The sequence below is a fragment of the Schistocerca cancellata genome, chromosome 10 (genome assembly GCF_023864275.1).
Source record: "Schistocerca cancellata isolate TAMUIC-IGC-003103 chromosome 10, iqSchCanc2.1, whole genome shotgun sequence".
Lineage (NCBI taxonomy): Eukaryota > Metazoa > Arthropoda > Insecta > Orthoptera > Acrididae > Schistocerca > Schistocerca cancellata.
Window position 1 is genome coordinate 11,639,751 of NC_064635.1, and position 13,967 is coordinate 11,653,717.

Sequence of the window (13,967 nt, forward strand, 5' to 3'; positions counted from 1 at the left end):
AAATCCGTACTCTGCAAATCGTTGTGAAGTGCATGGCGGAAGGTATATTCCATTATAACACGTACCGGAGATTTTTTTGCGTGTGAAGAATGGTTGTTTGGACGCCTCTATCCACACTGTAATTAGTTCAAATGGTTCAAATGGCTCTGAGCACTATGGGACGCAACATCTTAGGTCATAAGTCCCCTAGAACTCAGAGCTACTTAAACCTAACTAACCTAAGGACATCACACACACCCATGCCCGAGGCAGGATTCGAACCTGCGACCGTAGCAGTCCCGCGGTTCCGGACTGCAGCGCCAGAACCGCTAGACCACCGCGGCCGGCCTGTAATTAGTCTAACAAGGAGATCACACTCTGCAATCCAACTTCTGTAATTTTTTTTATACAGGGTAATTGTAGTTAAAGTTTCAGTGTCAAGATGCAGAAAAAAAAACTGCTGCTCAGAATGACGTCATACTTCAAAGGAATATTGTCGATGAAAGGGGGAAACGTTACGGAAACAAAAAAAAAAAAAAAAAAAAAAAAAAAAAAAAAAAAAAAAACACAAAAAAAATTTTCCCGTTAAGTGGCTCTGTAAGCTTCTTAACTTAAAAATGAGAGATGAACCGCTATTCGAGGATAGTGTGATTTGCACAGGAAACCAGCCGTACTGCAATGTGGTTACATCCTCACAAGTTTGGCATTCAACATTTGTGGCACTGTTACTTAGTCCTATCCAACACGACTAGATCGTACCACATAGGACGGGGAAAATCAGTTTTTAACTCTCCGAAAAACTGCATAAAAAGAAACAATGAAATTGGTTTTCAATTGTCGTGAGACTCGTGTGTAAGCCAGGCTGAGTGTGGTGTCCCCCGTTTACTGCCACAAGTTGAAGTTGAGAAACGTCATGTTCCACGACAGATCGGAGTATCTCAGCCGTTACAGTCAAAATGCGCTGCGCCGTGTGTGACTTCAGTTCAGCTACATTCGTAATCTGAGCACTGCACACAAATGTTTCAGATAACCTCACAGCCAGAAGTTACACGGATTAAGATCACGTGACATGGACAGCCAGGCAGTAGGAGATAAAGGCTGATAATTCTAGAATTTCCGAAATGCCTCTGCAGTAGCAGCAGCTGCTTCACTGGCTGTGCAATGAATGACGTTGGTGCGAAAAAGACTCCACAGCGTTTACCAGTGACGGTACAGCTAACAAAGCCCCGGAGGGCCTATCAGCTCTACGATAAATCCGTACCACAGAGTTACCTTTTTAGAATGAAGCGGTAACTGTTTATGTGCGTACGAATTTTCTGCTGCTCATATTCAGCAATTACGTGCATTGACGCGTCCTTGGAGACAGAAATGGGCATCGTCTGTCTGCAGAAGCTTCAGCGGCCATTCACTGTCCATTTCCACGCGAGCAAGAAATTCTTAGAGCAAGCGTTTGTCTTACTGGCAGGTTAGCATGAAGTAACTCCTGAATATGGGCAATTTTGTATTGATAGCAACGCACTATGTTTCATAGAATTTTATGCTCCGTGGATCGCAGGCATCTCCAAAGCTCGGGCAGTTCCCCGTGCACACCACCGCTCGACCCCTCCTTGAATGCTCTGACATCTGATACTGACGCCGGATCAATAGTTTTCCTTCCTCTGCCACATTCCACTTCAAAAGAACCTGTCAACTTCGTTCTCATTCTCTCCAGACCGTTGCCAGACATCGGACCAACGCCTTTTTTCATACCTCAGAGTGTCTACAACTTCTCCAGAGATACTGGCGTACAGTCACCGTTCTTGGAAATGAGCTTTACCAGCAGCAGGCGATTTCGATCCCGCAATGAGAAAGTTATGGTGGTCATTACTTACAAACTAACGAGAAAAAATCGCAGCACCCACAAATACACTCCTGGAAATTGAAATAAGAACACCGTGAATTCATTGTCCCAGGAAGGGGAAACTTTATTGACACATTCCTGGGGTCAGATACATCACATGATCACACTGACAGAACCACAGGCACATAGACACAGGCAACAGAGCATGCACAATGTCGGCACTAGTACAGTGTATATCCACCTTTCGCAGCAATGCAGGCTGCTATTCTCCCATGGAGACGATCGTAGAGATGCTGGATGTAGTCCTGTGGAACGGCTTGCCATGCCATTTCCACCTGGCGCCTCAGTTGGACCAGCGTTCGTGCTGCACGTGCAGACCGCGTGAGACGACGCTTCATCCAGTCCCAAACATGCTCAATGGGGGACAGATCCGGAGATCTTGCTGGCCGGGGTAGTTGACTTACACCTTCTAGAGCACGTTGGGTGGCACGGGATACATGCGGACGTGCATTGTCCTGTTGGAACAGCAAGTTCCCTTGCCGGTCTAGGAATGGTAGAACGATGGGTTCGATGACGGTTTGGATGTACCGTGCACTATTCAGTGTCCCCTCGACGATCACCAGTGGTGTACGGCCAGTGTAGGAGATCGCTCCCCACACCATGATGCCGGGTGTTGGCCCTGTGTGCCTCGGTCGTATGCAGTCCTGATTGTGACGCTCACCTGCACGGCGCCAAACACGCATACGACCATCATTGGCACCAAGGCAGAAGCGACTCTCATCGCTGAAGACGACACGTCTCCATTCGTCCCTCCATTCACGCCTGTCGGGACACCACTGGAGGCGGGCTGCACGATGTTGGGGCGTGAGCGGAAGACGGCCTAACGGTGTGCGGGACCGTAGCCCAGCTTCATGGAGACGGTTGCGAATGGTCCTCGCCGATACCCCAGGAGCAACAGTGTCCCTAATTTGCTGGGAAGTGGCGGTGCGGTCCCCTACGGCACTGCGTTGGGTCCTACGGTCCTGGCGTGTATCCGTGCGTCGCTGCGTTCCGGTCCCAGGTCGACGGGCACGTGCACCTTCCGCCGACCACTGGCGACAACATCGATGTACTGTGGAGACCTCACGCCCCACGTGTTGAGCAATTCGGCGGTACGTCCACCCGGCCTCCCGCATGTTCACTATACGCCCTCGCTCAAAGTCCGTCAACTGCACATACGGTTCACGTCCACGCTGTCGCGGCATGCTACCAGTGTTAAAGACTGCGATGGAGCTCCGTATGCCACGGCAAACTGGCTGACACTGACGGCGGCGGTGCACAAATGCTGCGCAGCTAGCGCCATTCGACGGCCAACACCGCGGTTCCTGGTGTGTCCGCTGTGCCGTGCGTGTGATCATTGCTTGTACAGCCCTCTCGCAGTGTCCGGAGCAAGTATGGTGGGTCTTACACACCGGTGTCAATGTGTTCTTTTTTCCATTTCCAGGAGTGTAGTTAATGTAGAGTAATGAAATTTCGGGAATACATTTGTCTAAGCAACATTTTTAACTCATTAACACTGCAAGGTCACAGGTTAATGTAAGCGCGATATAAGGCATAGAAACTGTGAAGTACTGGTACAATAATAACATGGTATAGGTACACTGAAGGCCTCTGTGAGGAGGAAGATTTGTCTGATGACGTGATACAAGAAAAAAGAGGAGTCGATATAGAAGAGATACGACATCCAGCACTGCAATCAAGAGAATTAGAGGTAGGCAGAAGCCTTAGATAACATGCCATCAGAATTTCTAAAATCATTGTGGTAAGTGGCAACAAAACGATTATTCACATTCGTGCGTAGAGTGTATGAGTTCGGAGACATACCGTCTGGCTTTCGGGAAAAGATTCATCATCCACACAATTCTGAAGACTGCAGGAGCCGACAAGTGCGAGAATTATCGCACAATCGAAGTTACGCAACCAAATTGCTGACAAGAGTGACATATAGACGAGTGGAAAAGGAAATTGAGGATGAGTCAGATGACGATCAGTTTGGCAATTCTGACGTTGCGGTTGATAATGGAAGAAAGACTAAAAAAAAAAAAAAAAAATCCAGCCACGATCATAAGATTTGTCGACCTGGATACAGCGCTCTACAATGTCAAACGGTGCGATATTTTCTAAATTCTGTGGTAAGTATGGGTTAGCTTTAGGGAAAGACGGGTAATACACAATACGCACAGGATCCAAGGAGAGCAGTGGAAGACCGAGAAGGAAGAGCTCCGATTAAAAAATTGTTCAAATGGCTCTGAGCAGTATGGGATTTAAAATCTGAAGTCATCAGCCCCCCAGAACTTAGAACTACTTATACCTAACCAACCTAAGGACATCACACCTGCCCGAGGCAGGATTCGAACCTGCGACAGTAGCGGTCGCGCGGTTCCAGACTGTAGTGCCTAGAACTGCTCGGCCACTTCGGCCGGCTTCCGATTAAAAAGGGCTTAAGACAGGTATGTAGTCTTTCATCCCTACTGTCGATCTCTACATCGAAGAAACAATGATGCAAATAAAGAAAAGTTCAAGGGTGGGATTAAAATTTAAGTGGAAGGATATCACTCAGAAAATTCATTGGCGACATTCCTATCCTCGGTGAAAGTGAAGAAGAATTACACGATCTGCTAAGCGGAATCAAAAGTCTAACGAATACAGAATGTGGACTGAGAGTAAGTCGAAAAAAGACGAAAGTAATGGTAAGTAGCAAAAATATAATCAGCGAGAAACTTAACATCAGGATCGGTGGTCACAAAGTAGAAGAACTTAAGGAATTTTGCTGCCTAGGCATCAAAATAACCCATGACGGGTGGAGAAAGAAGAACATCAAGAGCAGTCTAGCACTGGCAAAAAGGGCAAGAGAAGTCTACCAGCATCAAACATAGGCCTTAACTTGAGGAAGAATTTTCTGAGAATGTACTTTTCCAGCACAGCACTGTTTGTTGTTGTTGTTCTTGTTGTGGTGGTGGTCTTCAGTCCTGAGACTGGTTTAATGCAGATCTCCATGCTACTCTATCCTGTGCAAGCTTGTTCAGTTCCCAGTACCTACTGCAACCTACATCCTTCTGAATCTCCTTAGTGTATTGATCTCTTGGTCTCCCTCTACGATTTTTACCCTCCACGCTGCCCTCCAATACAAAATTGGTGAACCCTTGATGCCTCAGAACATGTCCTACGAACCGATCCCTTGTTCTTTTCAAGTTGTGCCACAAACTCCTCGTCTCCCCAACTCTATTCAATACTTCCTCATTACTTATGTGATCTACCCATCTAATCTTCAGCATTCTTCTGTAGCACCACATTTCGAAAGCTTCTATTTTCTTCTTGTCCAAACTACTTATCATCCACGTTTCACTTCCATAGATGGCTACACTCCATACAAATACTTTCAGAAACGACTTCCTGACACTTAAATCAATACTCGATGTTAACAAATTTCTCTTCTTCAGAAACGCTTTCCTTGCCATTGCCAGTCTACATTTAATATCCTCTCTACTTCGACCATCATCAGTTATTTTGCTCCCCAAATAGCAAAACTCCTTTACTACTTTAAGTGTCTCATTTCCTACTCTAATTCCCTCAGCATGACCCGACTTCATTCGACTACATTCCATTATCCTCGTTTTGCTTTTGTTGATGTTCATCTTATATCCTCCTTTCAAGACACTGTCCACTCCATTCAACTGCTCTTCCCAACTCCTTTGCTGTCTCTGACAGAATTACAATGTCATCGGCGAACCTGAAAGTTTTTATTTCTTCTCCATGGATTTTAATTTCTACTACGATTTTTTTCCTTTCCTGCTTGCCCAATATACAGATTGAATAACTTGAGAGAGAGGCAACAACCCTGTGTCACTCCCATCCCAACCACTGCTTCCCTTTCATGCCGGTCAACGCTTATAACTGCCATCTGGTTTCTGTACAAATTGTAAATAGCCTTTCACTCCCTGTATTTTACCCCTGCTACCTTCAGAATTTGAAAGAGATTATTGTAGTCAACATTGTCACAAGCTTTCTCTAAGTCTACAAATGCTAGAAATGTAGGTTTGCCTTCCTTAATCTTTCTTCTAAGATAAGTCGTAGGGTCAGTATTGCCTCACGTGTTCCAACATTTCTACGGAACCCAAACTGATCTTCCCCGAGGTCGGCTTCTACCAGTTTTTCCATTCGTCTGTAGAGAATTCGAGTTAGTATTTTGCAGCTGTGGCTTATCCAACTGATAGTTCGGTAATGTTCACATCTGTTAACCCCTGATTTCTTTGGGATTGGAATTATTATATTCTTCTGGACACAGCATTGTATCTGGTAGCGAAACATCGACTGTGGGAAAACTGGAACAGAGGAGAATCGAAGAATTTGAGATGTGGCGTTACAGAAGAATGTTAAAAATGAGGGAGACTGATAAAGTAAGAAATGAGGAGGTCCTCCGGAACGTCGGCGTGGAAAGGAATGCACCAAAAACACTGACAAGAAGAAGGGACAGGACTGTTAAGGTATCAGGGAACAACTGCCACTGTAGTAGACGGAGCTCTAGAGGATAAGAACTGTAGATGAAAACGGATTGGAACACATCCAGCAAATAACAGAGGACGTAGGTTGCAGGTGCTACTCTGAGACGAAGAGATTGGCACAAAAGAGGAATTCGCAGCAGGCCACATCAAACCAGTCGCAAATGGCGGTGGTTTGGGGTTAGTAGAAGGATGGCTAAAAGGCCTCTCCCTCAGAACTGTTCTTGAAGCAACCGATTTGTAACAGTTCGTTGCGTCACTGTGGTGCCAACTCCTGCTCAAATTGTTGCTGCGGATGCAATACTGTGAGCCAGAGCGATACCCCGCCCTCTCAGTAGTGTCAACTGCCCATCGGAGCCTGGTCTTCTTACGACCGTGCATTCTAGTGACCACCGTTGCCAGCAGTGATGTCCAGTTGCTACATCAAGTTGCGAGGTGCCGGGGCTAGCAGTGTATTTAACACTAAATTCTTCTAGAATCTTCATATGGAAATGATGCCCTAAGCCCCCCCTTTCCTAACTCCGACTTTTGCTGGTGCACATGGATTAAGAAGAAACGCAAACTGACTGTAATCGACGCTGCAAGTGGAGTAGAAAAGAGTTTGGCACCTGCAATATTTTTATTTGATAAAGGAAGGTTTCATTAACGTAGTGAGAAATGAAAGGGTTGCTTTACCGATCAACAGAATGAAAGTTCTGTCCAAAATAACAGTTTGATTTATCATGACTAAACTCAAAATAATAAACACAACACATGAAACATTTACAATACGTCATATTGCATACTCAAATAAATGCTGGGTAGGTGAAGTGGCCCATAAACTAGCTTGCAACGTTTATGACCAAGTGATATGTGGACCCAATTCCTTGCAACTCAAATCTTAAGAGAATCACCCAGCCAACCCAACATTAATTGCTGCTACAGTAGTGAGAACTCAGGCAATGAACATCCAAGACAGAACCACGTAAGAAAAGACGGGAATAGACGCACTCTGCTGAGCTCTGATTATCACATAGCAAAATTCCCTAATCTGCCGGTGCTGCAGACATACATTACCACGCTGTCTTCGTAACTGCAAGGACACGATCTGGCGTAACGGAAGCGATGGCTGGTTGCTTCGACGTCCCGTCGTGGTGATGATAATGTCACGAGTATAGCCCGAAACAAATTATCCTGGTCTGGTTGTTCCAGACTAAAGACTTCCTATCAATACAAATGCGCCTCTGAGGGAGACGAAGAAGGCTCGCCACACAATCACTGACGGTACAGTGGTTGATTTTAACAAGTGAAGTCACACAGTAACTCCGATACAGTCAACTTTAGCCAAAACTGCTCAAGAGGGTCAACAAAGGCCGCTTGTACGCAGAACGCTCAATTGCCAACTGTAATCGGAAAGTTACATTGAAATCGAAACTTCAGCAACTTCGTCAGACAGTTACAATTAAATGAAAGTATATTAGGCAGCCAACGGAAGGCAGGCTGTCCAGAGCAGTGAGAGCTCAGTCTTGTAACCTACTCCGACTGAAAGGCGAGAGCCGACTACTCCACAAGAGCACCCGTACAAAATCGAACACAGAACATTCCCGCCCCCACGACACTGGCCGTGGTTAAACGTTCCAATCAGCAACTCGAAAACTGGCAGAAAATTCCACTCTATTGCCGAAGCTCTACCATTCCACCAATGGAGATTCTTGGCGCCAATTTCTGCGCCGATTTTGCTACGTCATGAAGCTATGCCCTGAGCAAGCCAATCACAGTTACGATTTTGCAGAAAACGCGTGAATTTGCCCGCCAAGACTGCCTGGGAACACAAGTCATTCGCACGCCTCGCTGGTAGCCCGCTAGAAAGTGTTTTCACTAAGTTTCTGTGAAGTAACAGAATCTCTAGCCCAGCCGCTCCCTCAGACCCCTGTGGGCGTGTCGCCTTCGCTCTTATGACAATGTCGGCGTCTGGGAAGCATCCACTCGACTCCCTCACACCCGTCGGCTTAACCCTTTCAAGCTCAGCAGAACTCGCCTGTCACCGGACCACCCGGGTGACGAGAGACGCTGCGTGGGAACTCTGTGTGTGAAGGAATAGCGACTTTTCACCGCATGCAATTAGAGAGGAAAACCGAATTACTCAGAGTAAGATAGAAATATGAGAGGGGGCTCATGCCACCTCTCAAGGTGTTTCTGCAATATCGCAGAAGGAATATGCAGCTTCTCGTAGCCCTATTATTCATCCATGCTGGAACTCAGTGGAATGTTGATTGCCGCGCGGGATTTGCCGAGTGGTCTCAGGCACTGCAGTCATGGACTGTGCGGCTGGTCCCGGCGGACGTTCGAGTCCTCCCTCAGCCATCAGTGTGTGTTTGTCCTTAGGATAATTTAGGTTAAGTAGTGTGTAAGCTTAGGGACTGATGACGTTAGCAGTTAAGTCCCATAAGATTTCACACATATTTGAACATTTGGATGTCGATTATGGCGTCTTTGTCGCCTTAAAGGAATGAGTGATGACAGAATTTTAAAATTCAGAGTGAAGAGGGTGGCTGCCGATGTAACTGCGTGCAAGTACCTCATCACCTGCTATTCAGTGTGGTTCACAGAGAACAGAGGGGATGCGTGGTACAGTTTGTGCGTGGCTCGACTGTCAGCCTTCCGAGGTGAGTGGGTACCTGTGTGCCTCAGACGCTGGAAGAGACTGCCGACCACCACATCAGGGGGCACTCTGCACTGTGGATATTTTTCAGCATAGCAGGCACGGACTCGTAGGCTACGACTGTTTGGTAAACCATAGCAGAATGTCATACCCGCCATTTCACTTGTCCGGTGGTAGGCTTCCATTGGTAACGAGGGTTGCAAGAGCGAAAATGTAAATGCAGTATACCATTTGCACGACCGAGCGAGTTGGCACAGTGGTTAGCACGCTGTACTCGCATTCGGGAGGACGACGGTTCAAACCCGCGCCCGGCCGTCCTGATTTAGATTTTCCGTGATTTCCCTAAATCGCTTCAGGCAAATGCCAGGTGGTTCTCTTGGAAGGACACGGCAGACTTCCTCCCCCATCGTTCCGTAAGCCGATGGGTCGGATGACCTAGCAGTTTTGTCCCCTTCCCCGAATCACCCCAACCCAACCATTTCTTGTACGTACAAACCCCGCAATAACACTAAACACATAAGTGAATACGCGATTGGAAGAAGGTAAAGCTCCATGATATGTACCCAGGGTTGACTGCACTGTACGATAAGGCACGGAAACACGACGAAAACTGAAGTAGCCTACAAGATGACCAGAACCACACAACTAATTGCAGACCTCCTAATGGCAGGTTGAGTACTGTGACTAAGACATCACAAACAATTCCGTGCCGACAAATCTGACTGAGCGCCAGTCCATCGAATGTGATAATATCCGAACCATGCGTCGCCCACACCTTCCTACAAACACGTGTTTATCTCGCAAAGTATGCGTTTCCGGACCCATGTTTTTTTTCTTCTTTCGATGAGTACTACCACCTCTCGAAGTATTCGACACTTCTTTTGAACCCCCTGTATTTTGAAGCCAAAGTGGCGACGACCAAAATAGCGACAGAGTCCTTACGTTGACTGATTTGGGACAACAGTGTCAGTCAAAAAAATGGTTCAAATGGCTCTGAGCACTATGGGACTTAACTTCTGAGGTCATCAGTCCCCTGCCGGCCGCGGTGGTCTAGCGGTTCTGGCGCTGCAATCCGGAACCGCGGGACTGCTACGGTCGCAGGTTCCAATCCTGCCTCGGGCATGGGTGTGTGTGATAGTCCTTAGGTTAGTTAGGTTTAAGAAGTTCTAAGTTCTAGGGGACTTATGACCTAAGATGTTGAGTCCCATAGTGCTCAGAGCCATTTTTTCATCAGTCCCCTAGAACTTAGAACTACTTAAACCTAACTAACCTAAGGACAGCACACACATCCATGCCCAAGGCAGGATTCGAACCTGCGACCGTAGCGGTCGCGCGGTTCCAGACTATAGCGCCTAGAACCGCTCGGCCACCCCGGCCGGCAGTTTCAGTCAAAAGACCAAAACAGGATCTTCCACAGTGCTATCGAGGCGATAGTTACTTATGGTGCAGAAACGTGGCCACTTATGAATAAAAGAAGGGACAAGATTACGACTGTGGAATTACATTTTACAAGATGATGTCTGCAGGTCACCCTTGAAGATAAGATCAAAACATCAAAAATAAGAGAAAACATAGGAGTGACACCGCCCGTATCTTGCAGAATGGAGAATAAAAGTGATATGTGATTTCGGCATATTAAATGAATGAAGAATGACTGGAGGCCCATGTTTTGAAGTGGATCCCGAGAAGAACTGAGAGGAGATGGTCACCTCCGTCAGTGGAATTATGCGGGTAGCAATGCTCACTATTCAGGGATGTGACAGGAACGATCATTCGAAGTAAACAAGTCTAGTAAACACGGACTCCAAAACGCGTATCATCGGAGAGAAAGTACTCATTGCTCAAAAATTGCTGTAGGAATTGTGTGTGGTGTTCAACCATGGTAATGTGTTTAAGGAACTGTGTATTCTGACTACTGCTTCACAGTATATTTAGCCGGCTGATGTGGCCGTGCGGTTCTAGGTGCTTCAGTCTGGAACTGCGTGAGCGCTACGGTCGCAGGTTCGAATCCTGCCTCGGGCATGGATGTGTGTGATGTCCTTAGGTTAGTTAGGCTTAAGTAGTTCTAAGTTCTAGGGGACTGATGACCACAGATGTTAAGTCCCATAGTGCTCAGAGTCATTTGAATCATTTTAATCACAGTATATTTATTCCCCCATGAAGTTTGTTGTAAACAATGCACTGCAGTTCAAAAAGAACAGTGATGCACATAACTGCAGTAGAAGAAGAAAAATGACGTTCATTACTCCACATTAAGGTCGTCTATAGCACGGATAGGGATGCACAATGCTCAGACTAACTTTTTTGCAGCGATATAAAATGTCTGAGAGCAAAGTAAAATTTGAAAATAAACTGAGAAAGTTTCTCCTTGACAACTCTTTCTATTCCGTACATAAACTCCTATCGTTGCAATGTGTAGAAGGTGGTGGGTAGGAACTGATAACTCACAGCTGTATATTTAATAACGATAATTTAAAAAAAAAGGCTTATCAGAGTTCAGCATGTATTCAAATTTACAAATTAATTTCCGATATGTGTATAAAGTGACTTGCTGCACATCATCATTACGATTTATCGTGGAAATGATCCACAGAACATGAGACTAACTAAGAGCTATGGGTACTACTTCATCTTCGATAGTATGAAATATCTCTCTTCTACTGCAAGCTCTTTGCTTTCGGCGCTTTGAGTCCGGTAAGTATGGGCTTTAAAGGGCAAGACTTAAGAGCTATGGGCACATGTTCATCTATGCTACTGTCAAATACATCTCTTCCATTGAACAAAAGCGCATAGCTCGTAAGGTATGTGTTTTAGAGCCAACTTAAACTGGATGTTTTTGCGTTGAGTGATACCTCCTGTCGTTTCCCTGAATACTGATCATTCTTCCTGGGACAGTCTGTATATTGACGGAGCAATGGATGTGAAGGGATTAACAGCTTTCGATTGGAGTATCCGATACTACTGGAAGGAGAAATCGACTAACCTTTAGCGGCAAAAGTCAAAGAAGAAGAAGAAGAAGAAGGAAGAAGGAAGAAGAAGACGTAAGTAATTTCATATACTTGGAGGTACACACTTGTAGCCGCAGTACACATTGAAATATTCAGGTTGTAAGGTGGCGTGGTCTCCTGTCCTTCATTTCTTACATATTCCAACCTCACCATCGTATTCTGCGCATCGAGACGTTTCATTCGAGCCCAAACTTGATAGGGTAGAGTCAATTTTACATATTTCCATTTAATCGATATGCAGATCCAGTAAATAAATTTGAAGTGCGCACCAAGTCGCGACTGGCGTACACAAACATTCAAGACACGATGGCCACAGGAGTTTTTGTTCTGCGGAGGCAACCAGCCCGCTGAAAAGTCTGTAGGAGGGTGAGTTAGCACGCAGCTGCACCGGCCGGCCGGCCGACCGACCGACCAGGGACCAACACAGTTTTTTGTTAGAGAAAAGGGATAATGGCCTGCATGTTCACCTTAAAAGCAAAACCAGCTGTACTGTTTGGGACCTAATACGCAGCTTCAGAGTTCTCACAGGTGGACAGGAAATGCCTGACACAGATGCAATATTTTTCCCGGATGGTCAGCTTAAATGGAGCGCCATTCTCCCGTTTGTAAGAGTAATGCTGATTGGCGGACTGTTTCTGATGCAGTCAGCTGGAGGAGTGAAGGAAAGACAGCAGATGATACACCCTTTCGGTTTTTGCGTGGAGAGGGTTCCTTCTGGTGACACTCTTGTAGCGGGAACAAGTAGTGGGATCGAGTGCGCTTGTGCATGTACACACAGAGCGAGGAACAAGGGAACCTCCCCATCGCACCCCCCTCAGATTTAGTTATAAGTTGGCACAGTGGATAGGCCTTGAAAAGCTGAACACAGATCAATCGAGAAAACAAGAAGAAGTTGTGTGGAACTATGAAAAAGTAAGCAAAATATACAAACTGAGTAGTCCATGTGTGCAAGATAGGCAACATCGAGAACACTGCGAGTGTAGGAGCGCCGTGGTCTAGTGCTAGCCGGCACGGTAGCTCAGCGTGTTCGGTCAGAGAGCTGGTTGGCCTCTGTAATAAAAAAACTGAGTGGAAGGATCAACCACCGAACTTGAACAGGATGTCCTGCGACGTCCGCAACGACCAAACACAACGATCAATAATGAACAATAAGAAAAAAAAATAATAATGCTTAGCGTGAGCCGCTGTGGGAGGTCCTTGGTTCAAGTCTTCCCTCGGTTGAAAATTTTACTTAATTTATTTTCGCAAAGTTATGATCTGTCCGTTCGTTCACTGACTTCTCTGTTCACTGTAATAAGTTTAGCGCCTGTGTTTTGCGACCGAACCGCAAAACCATGCGATTGTTATTGAAGTCGCGAGCTATATTTGCTGGATTCATATTGCCCACGGAATACATCTCACGCATTTAATGCACTCTCGTCCAAAGTAGCGAACAGTCAACTGCCAGCTAGGGAGCCTCGTTAGCGGGAATACTCTCTCTTCCGTGCGCTGTAGTCGACTGACGTGTGTTTCGATGTTTGTTTCGGTGTGGCGTCCCGATACTACGGCGCAGTTACCTTGCATCGGTCGGACGGACGGACGGACAGATAATAACTGTCTGAAAATAAAAATTAAACTTTTCAGTCGATGGACGACTTGAACCAATGACCTCTCATTCCGCAGCCGCTCACGCTAACCACAGGACCATTGCGCTCTAGAGCTCACATTCTCCTTAATGTTGCATATGTTGCGCATTGACTACTCAGTTCGTATATTTTGCTTATTTTTTCATAGTTCCACACAACTTCTTCCTGTTTTCTCGATTGATCTGTGTTCAGTTTTTCAAGACCTATCCACTGTGCCAACTTATAACTAAATCTGAGGGGGGTGCGATGGGGAGGTTCCCTTGTAAATTCAAATGGCTCTGAGCACTATGGGACTTAACTACTGAGGTCATCAGTCCCCTAGAACTTAGAACTACT